At 39.8% G+C, this 14,248-nt stretch overlaps 1 long non-coding RNA gene across 1 annotated transcript; it reads right to left on the bottom strand.

Moving 5' to 3' along the window:
- Nucleotides 1–748: 748 nt before the first annotated feature.
- On the bottom strand, nucleotides 749–13,416 carry LOC306968161. The gene is made up of 3 exons (XR_013793237.1): nucleotides 13,244–13,416; nucleotides 1,360–1,464; nucleotides 749–833 (listed from the first exon to the last, which is right to left on the bottom strand). It is a non-coding gene; the product is annotated as an uncharacterized lncRNA (long non-coding RNA).
- Nucleotides 13,417–14,248: the final 832 nt, after the last annotated feature.

The following is a 14,248-nucleotide window of genomic DNA, read 5'->3' as shown; positions in this document are numbered from 1 at the left end:
GGCATGCACTAACACACACAGGGCTACTGCTAATTTCTTCACTATTAGCTAAACTGTTAAATATTTTACACATTTGCTTTTATGATTACACGACACAACAGAGGAGCAATTTTATACTGTTCATGACAAAACTGGTATATTATATATGGTATATAGGCAATGGGGATATTCTACTGGCAGTAGCTTTTTACTGGCAGATAAGTAGCATTAACTAGCTCTTAGTTAATGCTAACGCCTGATTAATGCCTCTGGAAACACAAACAAAATGACTCATACTCTTTACTCACGTTATAATAATAATAAGGGATTTGTGTCACACCTGTGATGTCTTAAAGTAAAACTTTTGAAAAATGGCGGCTCAGCACAGACTTTAGTGTCGATTATGCTAAGTAGCCATGTGGCGCTTAGCGTCTCTTTACAGGCCTCACATAAAGAGAGTAAAGGGCCTTGTCTCTGCTTTACCATTTGTAACCGATTATTTAAGCTACTCTTCCTAATAGCCTTAGTTAGTGAAGGATTCTAGTGTCACTTCGGTTAGCATTTATCATTGTAGCATTTTTATTATATTCTATCGTCCTTTCGCCCCGCCCTGGATGGTGTTGCGTATAGAAAGCACTCGGAAGTGTAATTGGAGTTGTACAGAAGAAACAGCAGTGAAGAAGTGATGTGAATAAATCAAATCAATCAATCAATCAATCAATCAAGTGCCAAAGCAGGTTTGTAAAGCATCATACTGCATGACCTCTGACCTCTGCGTCGGGAGTTTCCAGTTCGACCTCTTGTTTCCTTGAAGGCACCGCAGCCGTGTCCTGCTGGAGACGACGCTGCTTCTTCTGAACACACAAACATTTATTCAATCGTTTATGACAAAACTACACTTTCCGTTTCAGTTTTGGTCTGGATTTTTCAAATAAAGTTACATTTTTGCTCCTTACTTTTGTTTTACACGTCAATTTGATGGAAAAGTAAATTGCTCTTTGGAAAACATCGCAATTATATAAACTTTGTATCAAATATTGCTAGTTTTATTTACCTTAAGCAGGAAATAAATGGGTAACGCTGCTCTAAAGGATTATCAGGGTCACATTTAATGCTTTAAATGCAATTTTAATATCCCCAAACTAAATTTTCATGCCACAAATGTGACCAATCTAAGCAATTTCTCTTCCCTTAAAGTGAGGTATTATGTAACATTGACGTTTTAGCTGTGTTTTTTGGTAAAGCCTTTTAGACAGTGACTGTATTTTTGCTGAACTTATGGATATAAAAAAAAAAAATCAAGCAATGTCATGATTTTAAAGTATTGAATGAATCAAATGTAATGCTTTTGAATCTTGGCACAGTGATGTGATCACTGACCAGAGTCCACTTGTCCTGGGCTGCTGGTCTCTTCCTCGGACTGCGGCTCCAGTTTGACGACGGCTCCGAGCAGATGTTGAGTGACAGATCATCGTCAGGAGACATCTGAGAGACAGAAGTGTCAGAGAGGGTTAAAAGAATCAAGAAGAGAGAAAATAGAACTTTATTGATCTCACAATGGAGAAATTCATCAGCTCAGGGAGCAAAACAGACAGGACGTATCACGATACTCAGGGCCCGACACGATACAGTAAGTAATTACAATAAGTTTACCGTAAAATGTTATAAACAAACATTGAAAGTTTAAAAACCAAATGCAATCTGACAGTTATTGAAGCATTAAGATTGAAAAGGGCTGTGCTGTGTAAGAAGTGCATGGTCATACCACCTTAGCTATGGTCGATCCCGTCAGACCTTGGAAGCTCAGCAGGAAGGGCCTGGTCAGTACTTGGATGGGAGACCGTTTGGTAACACCAGGAAGCCTGGTGAATGGAGTGAGTGAGTGGTGGTCTGAGGGGCCGATGGCGCAGACTGGTTGCCTCGCTTCCGTCAGTCTACCCCAGGGCAGCTGTGGCTGCAATAGTAGCTCACCACCACCAAGTATGGAGTGTATGAATAGTGCAATGTAGAGCGTCTTTGAGTGTCCAGAAGAGTTCTTTAAAAAACCAATGCATTATTATTATTATTATTATAAATATGCCTCCAAACTTGGGCTGAAACAACTAATCGATTAATCAACAACTTACCGATTATTGAAATAGTTGACAACTATTTTAGTAATCGATTAATCGTTGTAGTTTAGTAGTCGATTAATTGTTTTCTAGTAAACACAGACTCAAATAGATCAAAAATGACTTTGAATTTATTTTTGATGAAATCCTACTTTTTTTTTTTTTTAAGTTAGGGGATGTAGTGTTTTGTACGTTGGACATTTTGTTAATATCTCGTCTGTGTCTCATCCACAAGTTTACTCCATCAACCCGTTTACTCCATCAACAAGTTTACTCCATCAACAAGTTTACTCCATCAACCCGTTTACTCCATCAACCCGTTTACTCCATCAACAAGTTTACTCCATCAACCCGTTTACTCCATCAACAAGTTTACTCCATCAACAAGTTTACTCCACCAACAAGTTTACTCCATCAACACATTTACTCCACCAACAAGTTTACTCCATCAACAAGTTTACTCCACCAACAAGTTTACTCCACCAACAAGTTTACTCCATCAACAAGTTTACTCCATCAACAAGTTTACTCCATCAACAAGATTACTCCACCAACAAGTTTACTCCAACAAGTTTACTCCATCAACAAGCTTACTCCATCAACAAGTTTACTCCATCAACAAGATTACTCCACCAACAAGTTTACTCCAACAAGTTTACTCCATCAACAAGCTTACTCCATCAACAAGTTTACTCCATCAACAAGTTTACTCCACCAACAAGTTTACTCCACCAACAAGCTTACTCCATCAACCCGTTTACTCCATCAACAAGTTTACTCCATCAACCCGTTTACTCCATCAACAAGTTTACTCCATCAACAAGTTTACTCCATCAACAAGTTTACTCCATCAACAAGATTACTCCATCAACAAGATTACTCCACCAACAAGTTTACTCCACCAACAAGTTTACTCCACCAACAAGTTTACTCCACCAACAAGCTTACTCCATCAACAAGTTTACTCCATCAACAAGATTACTCCACCAACAAGCTTACTCCATCAACAAGATTACTCCATCAACAAGTTTACTCCATCAACAAGATTACTTCACCAACAAGTTTACTCCATCAACAAGATTACTCCACCAACAAGCTTACTCCACCAACAAGTTTACTCCACCAACAAGTTTACTCCACCAACAAGTTTACTCCATCAACAAGTTTACTCCACCAACAAGTTTACTCCACCAACAAGTTTACTCCATCAACAAGTTTACTCCATCAACAAGTTTACTCCACCAACAAGTTTACTCCACCAACAAGTTTACTCCATCAACAAGTTTACTCCATCAACAAGTTTACTCCATCAACAAGTTTACTCCATCAACAAGTTTACTCCATCAACAAGATTACTCCACCAACAAGTTTACTCCAACAAGTTTACTCCATCAACAAGCTTACTCCACCAACAAGTTTACTCCATCAACAAGATTACTCCACCAACAAGTTTACTCCACCAACAAGTTTACTCCACCAACAAGTTTACTCCACCAACAAGTTTACTCCATCAACAAGTTTACTCCATCAACAAGCTTACTCCACCAACAAGTTTACTCCATCAACAAGTTTACTCCACCAACAAGTTTACTCCATCAACAAGATTACTCCACCAACAAGTTTACTCCAACAAGTTTACTCCATCAACAAGCTTACTCCATCAACAAGTTTACTCCATCAACAAGATTACTCCACCAACAAGTTTACTCCATCAACAAGTTTACTCCACCAACAAGTTTACTCCACCAACAAGTTTACTCCATCAACAAGATTACTCCACCAACAAGTTTACTCCACCAACACGTTTACTCCACCAACAAGTTTACTCCATCAACAAGTTTACTCCATCAACAAGTTTACTCCACCAACAAGCTTACTCCACCAACAAGCTTACTCCACCAACAAGTTTACTCCACCAACAAGTTTACTCCACCAACAAGTTTACTCCATCAACAAGTTTACTCCATCAACAAGTTTACTCCATCAACAAGTTTACTCCACCAACAAGTTTACTCCACCAACAAGTTTACTCCACCAACAAGTTTACTCCATCAACAAGTTTACTCCATCAACAAGTTTACTCCATCAACAAGTTTACTCCATCAACAAGTTTACTCCATCAACCCGTTTACTCCATCAACAAGTTTACTCCATCAACAAGTTTACTCCATCAACAAGTTTACTCCATCAACAAGTTTACTCCATCAACAAGATTACTCCACCAACAAGTTTACTCCACCAACAAGTTTACTCCACCAACAAGCTTACTCCATCAACAAGTTTACTCCATCAACAAGATTACTCCACCAACAAGTTTACTCCACCAACACGTTTACTCCACCAACAAGTTTACTCCACCAACAAGTTTACTCCATCAACAAGATTACTCCACCAACAAGTTTACTCCACCAACAAGTTTAATCCATCAACAAGTTTACTCCATCAACAAGTTTACTCCACCAACAAGTTTACTCCACCAACAAGTTTACTCCATCAACAAGATTACTCCACCAACAAGCTTACTCCACCAACAAGCTTACTCCACCAACAAGCTTACTCCACCAACAAGTTTACTCCACCAACAAGTTTACTCCACCAACAAGTTTACTCCACCAACAAGTTTACTCCATCAACAAGTTTACTCCACCAACAAGTTTACTCCATCAACAAGTTTACTCCATCAACAAGTTTACTCCACCAACAAGTTTACTCCACCAACAAGTTTACTCCATCAACAAGTTTACTCCATCAACAAGTTTACTCCACCAACAAGTTTACTCCACCAACAAGTTTACTCCATCAACAAGTTTACTCAACCAACAAGTTTACTCCATCAACAAGTTTACTCCATCAACAAGTTTACTCCACCAACAAGTTTACTCCATCAACAAGTTTACTCCACCAACACGTTTACTCCATCAACACGTTTACTCCACCAACAAGTTTACTCCATCAACAAGATTACTCCACCAACAAGCTTACTCCACCAACACGTTTACTCCATCAACAAGTTTACTCCACCAACAAGTTTACTCCACCAACAAGTTTACTCCATCAACAAGTTTACTCCATCAACAAGTTTACTCCACCAACAAGTTTACTCCACCAACAGGTTTACTCCATCAACAAGTTTACTCCATCAACAAGTTTACTCCACCAACAAGTTTACTCCATCAACAAGTTTACTCCATCAACAAGTTTACTCCACCAACAAGCTTACTCCACCAACACGTTTACTCCATCAACAAGTTTACTCCACCAACACGTTTACTCCATCAACAAGTTTACTCCACCAACAAGTTTACTCCATCAACACGTTTACTCCATCAACAAGCTTACTCCACCAACACGTTTACTCCATCAACAAGTTTACTCCATCAACAAGTTTACTCCACCAACAAGTTTACTCCATCAACAAGTTTACTCCACCAACAAGTTTACTCCACCAACACGTTTACTCCATCAACAAGTTTACTCCACCAACAAGTTTACTCCATCAACAAGATTACTCCACCAACAAGTTTACTCCACCAACAAGTTTACTCCATCAACAAGTTTACTCCATCAACAAGTTTACTCCATCAACAAGTTTACTCCACCAACAAGTTTACTCCATCAACAAGGTTACTCCACCAACAAGTTTACTCCATCAACAAGTTTACTCCATCAACAAGTTTACTCCATCAACAAGATTACTCCACCAACAAGTTTACTCCACCAACAAGTTTACTCCATCAACAAGATTACTCCACCAACAAGTTTACTCCATCAACACGTTTACTCCACCAACAAGTTTACTCCATCAACAAGTTTACTCCATCAACACGTTTACTCCACCAACAAGTTTACTCCACCAACACGTTTACTCCACCAACAAGTTTACTCCACCAACAAGTTTACTCCATCAACAAGATTACTCCACCAACAAGTTTACTCCACCAACAAGTTTACTCCATCAACAAGTTTACTCCATCAACAAGTTTACTCCACCAACAAGTTTACTCCACCAACAAGTTTACTCCATCAACAAGATTACTCCACCAACAAGCTTACTCCACCAACAAGCTTACTCCACCAACAAGCTTACTCCACCAACAAGTTTACTCCACCAACAAGTTTACTCCACCAACAAGTTTACTCCACCAACAAGTTTACTCCACCAACAAGTTTACTCCATCAACAAGTTTACTCCACCAACAAGTTTACTCCATCAACAAGTTTACTCCATCAACAAGTTTACTCCACCAACAAGTTTACTCCACCAACAAGTTTACTCCATCAACAAGTTTACTCCATCAACAAGTTTACTCCACCAACAAGTTTACTCCACCAACAAGTTTACTCCATCAACAAGTTTACTCCACCAACAAGTTTACTCCATCAACAAGTTTACTCCATCAACAAGTTTACTCCACCAACAAGTTTACTCCATCAACAAGTTTACTCCACCAACACGTTTACTCCATCAACACGTTTACTCCACCAACAAGTTTACTCCATCAACAAGATTACTCCACCAACAAGCTTACTCCACCAACACGTTTACTCCACCAACAAGTTTACTCCACCAACAAGTTTACTCCATCAACAAGATTACTCCACCAACAAGTTTACTCCATCAACACGTTTACTCCACCAACAAGTTTACTCCATCAACAAGTTTACTCCATCAACACGTTTACTCCACCAACAAGTTTACTCCACCAACACGTTTACTCCACCAACACGTTTACTCCACCAACAAGTTTACTCCATCAACAAGATTACTCCACCAACAAGTTTACTCCACCAACAAGTTTACTCCATCAACAAGTTTACTCCATCAACAAGTTTACTCCACCAACAAGTTTACTCCACCAACAAGTTTACTCCATCAACAAGATTACTCCACCAACAAGCTTAATCCACCAACAAGCTTACTCCACCAACAAGCTTACTCCACCAACAAGTTTACTCCACCAACAAGTTTACTCCACCAACAAGTTTACTCCACCAACAAGTTTACTCCATCAACAAGTTTACTCCACCAACAAGTTTACTCCATCAACAAGTTTACTCCATCAACAAGTTTACTCCACCAACAAGTTTACTCCACCAACAAGTTTACTCCATCAACAAGTTTACTCCATCAACAAGTTTACTCCACCAACAAGTTTACTCCACCAACAAGTTTACTCCATCAACAAGTTTACTCCACCAACAAGTTTACTCCATCAACAAGTTTACTCCATCAACAAGTTTACTCCACCAACAAGTTTACTCCATCAACAAGTTTACTCCACCAACACGTTTACTCCATCAACACGTTTACTCCACCAACAAGTTTACTCCATCAACAAGATTACTCCACCAACAAGCTTACTCCACCAACACGTTTACTCCATCAACAAGTTTACTCCACCAACAAGTTTACTCCACCAACAAGTTTACTCCATCAACAAGTTTACTCCATCAACAAGTTTACTCCACCAACAAGTTTACTCCACCAACAGGTTTACTCCATCAACAAGTTTACTCCACCAACAAGTTTACTCCACCAACAAGTTTACTCCATCAACAAGTTTACTCCATCAACAAGTTTACTCCATCAACAAGATTACTCCACCAACAAGCTTGCTCCACCAACACGTTTACTCCATCAACAAGTTTACTTCACCAACACGTTTACTCCATCAACAAGTTTACTCCACCAACAAGTTTACTCCATCAACACGTTTACTCCATCAACATGCTTACTCCACCAACACGTTTACTCCATCAACAAGTTTACTCCATCAACAAGTTTACTCCACCAACAAGTTTACTCCATCAACAAGTTTACTCCACCAACAAGTTTACTCCACCAACACGTTTACTCCATCAACAAGTTTACTCCACCAACAAGTTTACTCCATCAACAAGATTACTCCACCAACAAGTTTACTCCACCAACAAGTTTACTCCATCAACAAGTTTACTCCATCAACAAGTTTACTCCACCAACAAGTTTACTCCATCAACAAGATTACTCCACCAACAAGTTTACTCCATCAACAAGTTTACTCCATCAACAAGTTTACTCCATCAACAAGATTACTCCACCAACAAGTTTACTCCACCAACATGTTTACTCCATCAACAAGATTACTCCACCAACAAGTTTACTCCATCAACAAGATTACTCCACCAACAAGCTTACTCCACCAACAAGTTTACTCCATCAACAAGTTTACTCCACCAACAAGTTTACTCCATCAACAAGTTTACTCCATCAACAAGTTTATTCCACCAACAAGTTTACTCCATCAACAAGTTTACTCCACCAACAAGTTTACTCCACCAACAAGTTTACTCCATCAACACGTTTACTCCATCAACACGTTTACTCCATCAACAAGTTTACTCCACCAACAAGTTTACTCCATCAACAAGTTTACTCCACCAACAAGTTTACTCCATCAACACGTTTACTCCATCAACACGTTTACTCCATCAACAAGTTTACTCCATCAACACGTTTACTCCATCAACACGTTTACTCCACCAACAAGTTTACTCCACCAACAAGTTTACTCCATCAACAAGTTTACTCCATCAACAAGTTTACTCCACCACCAAGTTTACTCCACCACCAAGTTTACTCCATCAACAAGTTTACTCCATCAACAAGTTTACTCCATCAACAAGTTTAATCCACCAACAAGTTTACTCCATCAACAAGTTTACTCCACCAACAAGTTTACTCCATCAACAAGTTTACTCCATCAACAAGCTTACTCCACCAACAAGCTTACTCCATCAACAAGTTTACTCCACCAACAAGTTTACTCCACCAACAAGCTTACTCCATCAACAAGTTGACTCCATCAACAAGTTTACTCCACCACCAAGTTTACTCCATCAACAAGTTTACTCCACCAACAAGTTTACTCCACCAACAAGTTTACTCCATCAACAAGTTTACTCCACCACCAAGTTTACTCCATCAACAAGTTTACTCCACCAACAAGTTTACTCCACCAACAAGTTTACTCCATCAACAAGTTTACTCCATCAACAAGTTTACTCCACCAACAAGTTTACTCCACCAACAAGTTTACTCCACCAACAAGTTTACTCCACCAACAAGTTTACTCCATCAACAAGTTTACTCCACCAACAAGTTTACTCCACCAACAAGCTTACTCCACCAACAAGTTTACTCCATCAACAAGATTACTCCATCAACAAGTTTACTCCATCAACAAGTTTACTCCATCAACAAGTTTACTCCATCAACAAGCTGACTCCATCAACAAGTTTACTCCATCAACAAGCTTACTCCACCAACAAGCTTACTCCATCAACAAGTTTACTCCATTAACAAGTTTAATCCACCAACAAGTTTACTCCATCAACAAGTTTACTCCATCAACAAGTTTACTCCATCAACAAGCTTACTCCACCAACAAGCTTACTCCATCAACAAGTTTACTCCACCACCAAGTTTACTCCATCAACAAGTTTACTCCACCAACAAGTTTACTCCACCAACAAGTTTACTCCATCAACAAGTTTACTCCACCACCAAGTTTACTCCATCAACAAGTTTACTCCACCAACAAGTTTACTCCACCAACAAGTTTACTCCATCAACAAGTTTACTCCACCAACAAGTTTACTCCACCAACAAGTTTACTCCATCAACAAGTTTACTCCACCAACAAGTTTACTCCACCAAGTTTACTCCATCAACAAGTTTACTCCACCAACAAGTTTACTCCACCAACAAGTTTACTCCATCAACAAGTTTACTCCACCACCAAGTTTACTCCATCAACAAGTTTACTCCACCAACAAGTTTACTCCACCAACAAGTTTACTCCATCAACAAGTTTACTCCATCAACAAGTTTACTCCACCAACAAGTTTACTCCACCAACAAGTTTACTCCACCAACAAGTTTACTCCACCAACAAGTTTACTCCATCAACAAGTTTACTCCACCAACAAGTTTACTCCACCAACAAGCTTACTCCACCAACAAGTTTACTCCATCAACAAGATTACTCCATCAACAAGTTTACTCCATCAACAAGTTTACTCCATCAACAAGTTTACTCCATCAACAAGCTGACTCCATCAACAAGTTTACTCCATCAACAAGCTTACTCCACCAACAAGCTTACTCCATCAACAAGTTTACTCCATTAACAAGTTTAATCCACCAACAAGTTTACTCCATCAACAAGTTTACTCCATCAACAAGTTTACTCCATCAACAAGCTTACTCCACCAACAAGCTTACTCCATCAACAAGTTTACTCCACCACCAAGTTTACTCCATCAACAAGTTTACTCCACCAACAAGTTTACTCCACCAACAAGTTTACTCCATCAACAAGTTTACTCCACCACCAAGTTTACTCCATCAACAAGTTTACTCCACCAACAAGTTTACTCCACCAACAAGTTTACTCCATCAACAAGTTTACTCCACCAACAAGTTTACTCCACCAACAAGTTTACTCCATCAACAAGTTTACTCCACCAACAAGTTTACTCCACCAAGTTTACTCCATCAACAAGTTTACTCCACCAACAAGTTTACTCCACCAACAAGCTTACTCCACCAACAAGTTTACTCCACCAACAAGCTTACTCCATCAACAAGTTTACTCCATCAACAAGATTACTCCATCAACAAGTTTACTCCATCAACAAGTATACTCCATCAACAAGTTTACTCCATCAACAAGTTTACTCCATCAACAAGCTTACTCCATCAACAAGTTTACTCCATCAACAAGCTTACTCCACCAACAAGCTTACTCCATCAACAAGTTTACTCCACCAACAAGCTTACTCCATCAACAAGTTTACTCCATCAACAAGTTTACTCCACCACCAAGTTTACTCCACCAACAAGTTTACTCCATCAACAAGTTTACTCCACCAACAAGTTGACTCCATCAACAAGTTTACTCCACCAACAAGTTTACTCCACCAACAAGCTTACTCCATCAACAAGTTTACTCCATCAACAAGTTTACTCCATCAACAAGTTTACTCCATCAACAAGCTTACTCCACCAACAAGCTTACTCCACCAACAAGTTTACTCCACCAACAAGCTTACTCCATCAACAAGTTTACTCCATCAACAAGTTTACTCCACCACCAAGTTTACTCCATCAACAAGTTTACTCCACCAACAAGTTTACTCCACCAACAAGTTTACTCCATCAACAAGTTTACTCCACCACCAAGTTTACTCCATCAACAAGTTTACTCCACCAACAAGTTTACTCCACCAACAAGTTTACTCCACCAACAAGTTTACTCCATCAACAAGTTTACTCCACCAACAAGTTTACTCCATCAACAAGTTTACTCCACCAACAAGTTTACTCCACCAACAAGCTTACTCCACCAACAAGTTTACTCCATCAACAAGATTACTCCATCAACAAGTTTACTCCATCAACAAGTTTACTCCATCAACAAGTTTACTCCATCAACAAGTTTACTCCATCAACAAGCTTACTCCATCAACAAGTTTACTCCAACAAGTTTACTCCATCAACAAGTTCACTCCATCAACACGTTTACTCCAACAAGTTTACTCCATCAACAAGTTTACTCCACCAACAAGTTCACTCCAGCAACAAGTTTACTCCAACAAGTTTACTCCACCAACAAGCTTTCTCCATCAACACGTTTACTCCATCAACAAGTTTACTCCATCAACAAGTTTACTCCACCAACAAGTTTACTCCATCAACAAGTTTACTCCACCAACAAGCTTACTCCACCAACAAGTTTACTCCATCAACAAGATTACTCCACCAACAAGCTTACTCCACCACCAAGTTTACTCCACCAACAAGTTTACTCCACCAACAAGTTTACTCCACCAACAAGTTTACTCCATCAACAAGTTTACTCCACCAACAAGTTTACTCCACCAACAAGTTTACTCCATCAACAAGTTTACTCCATCAACAAGTTTACTCCACCAACAAGTTTACTCAATCAACAAGTTTACTCCATCAACAAGTTTACTCCACCAACACGTTTACTCCACCAACAAGTTTACTCCACCAACACATTTACTCCACCAACAAGTTTACTCCACCAACAAGCTTACTCCATCAACAAGATTACTCCATCAACAAGCTTACTCCATCAACAAGTTTACTCCATCAACAAGTTTACTCCATCAACAAGTTTACTCCATCAACAAGCTTACTCCATCAACAAGTTTACTCCAACAAGTTTACTCCATCAACAAGTTCACTCCATCAACACGTTTACTCCAACAAGTTTACTCCACCAACAAGCTTTCTCCATCAACACGTTTACTCCATCAACAAGTTTACTCCATCAACAAGTTTACTCCACCAACAAGTTTACTCCATCAACAAGTTTACTCCACCAACAAGCTTACTCCACCAACAAGTTTACTCCATCAACAAGATTACTCCACCACCAAGTTTACTCCACCAACAAGTTTACTCCACCAACAAGTTTACTCCACCAACAAGTTTACTCCATCAACAAGTTTACTCCACCAACAAGTTTACTCCACCAACAAGTTTACTCCATCAACAAGTTTACTCCATCAACAAGTTTACTCCACCAACAAGTTTACTCAATCAACAAGTTTACTCCATCAACAAGTTTACTCCACCAACACGTTTACTCCACCAACAAGTTTACTCCACCAACACATTTACTCCACCAACAAGTTTACTCCATCAACACATTTACTCCACCAACACATTTACTCCACCAACAAGTTTACTCCATCAACAAGCATATACATTGATACAATGGTTATTGCACATAGTTTTGCATGGATGTTATTGCACATGAGTTACTTTACAGTAGAGTTGAAGAGTGTTTTAGTTTGTGGCCGATACAAAGATCGTGGGAAAGGTTCCTCTGAATATCCTACTTTCTGGTTGACAATGGCACTAAAATCATATTCTGTTGAGGTTTCAGCAGGATGGAAGCAGAAATGAAAGAACTAAAGCGCACGTGCACACGCACAACACATGATTATTGTATCGACTCAGATACAAAGTGTGAGGCTCGCTGAAGCTGAAGCTCAGGCTCAGCGTTAGTGGAAGGAGCGCTAGTTCAAAGAATAAGCCTCAGATATCATGAAATTAAAAACTGTGCTCCCTTTACCTTCAAACGGCTCCACGTGCGTGTGTTTGAGCTCCTCCGGTGAAGTGTCCTCAGCTCAAAGTGAGAAAAACACAAAACGATCTCCTGGAAACTGGAAACGGAATGTAAACCGATATTATAAGAGATCCATGCTGTAAACAGACTGTAAACACACACGTGGGGACACTTCCGCGTGCGTCACTCACAGCTGAGGCTCCGGGCATGCGCAGTTTCAATCTTCTTCTTTTACTAATGAATTGCGGCAGGCTGTGCGCGGGAATGCGCAATGCTGCCCTCCACTGTTGTTGTTATTATTTATGACGGCGTGTTGGGGCCCTCTAGTGACCGGGGGAAGAAACAGAAAAAAGATTTTCGAGTTAAAACATGCAAAAAAAGTCGAAAATTTGCCAGAAAAAAAGTCAAAATTTAGAGATAAAAAGTGCAGACACTGATACATGAGGCGTGGTCACTCTTGCACAGGTTGACCACTTCATTTCATATATACATAATATACACATAATTATTATTTAAAAAAAACTTTTTTTTCTTTTCTGTCGTAGTTATTATTTGATCTCCATTGAAAGAAAAAAAATACTGAGGGAATGTATGTCTCTGAGGGCATGGATGTCTCTGAGGAAAAGGATGTCTCTCAGGACATGGATGTCTCTCAGGGCATGGATGTCTGAGGAAAAGGATGTCTCTGAGGGCATGTCTCTGAGGGCATGTCTCTGAGGGCATGGATATCTCTGAGGGCATGGATGTCTCTCAGGACATGGATGTCTCTCAGGGCAGGGATGTCTCTCAGGGCATGGATGTCTCTCAGGGCAGGGATGTCTCTGAGGGCATGGATGTCTCTCAGGGCATGGATGTCTCTCAGGGCAGGGATGTCTCTGAGGGCATGGATGTCTCTCAGGGCATGGATGTCTCTCAGGGCATGGATGTCTCTCAGGGCATGGATGTCTCTCAGGGCATGGATGTCTCTCAGGGCATATCTCTGAGGGCATGGATGTCTCTCAGGACATGGAT

The sequence above is a fragment of the Gobius niger genome (assembly GCF_951799975.1).
Source record: "Gobius niger genome assembly, chromosome: 1".
Classification (NCBI taxonomy): domain Eukaryota; kingdom Metazoa; phylum Chordata; class Actinopteri; order Gobiiformes; family Gobiidae; genus Gobius; species Gobius niger.
Note: the sequence above shows the minus strand (reverse complement) of the source record. Positions and strands in the feature narration are given on the sequence as shown.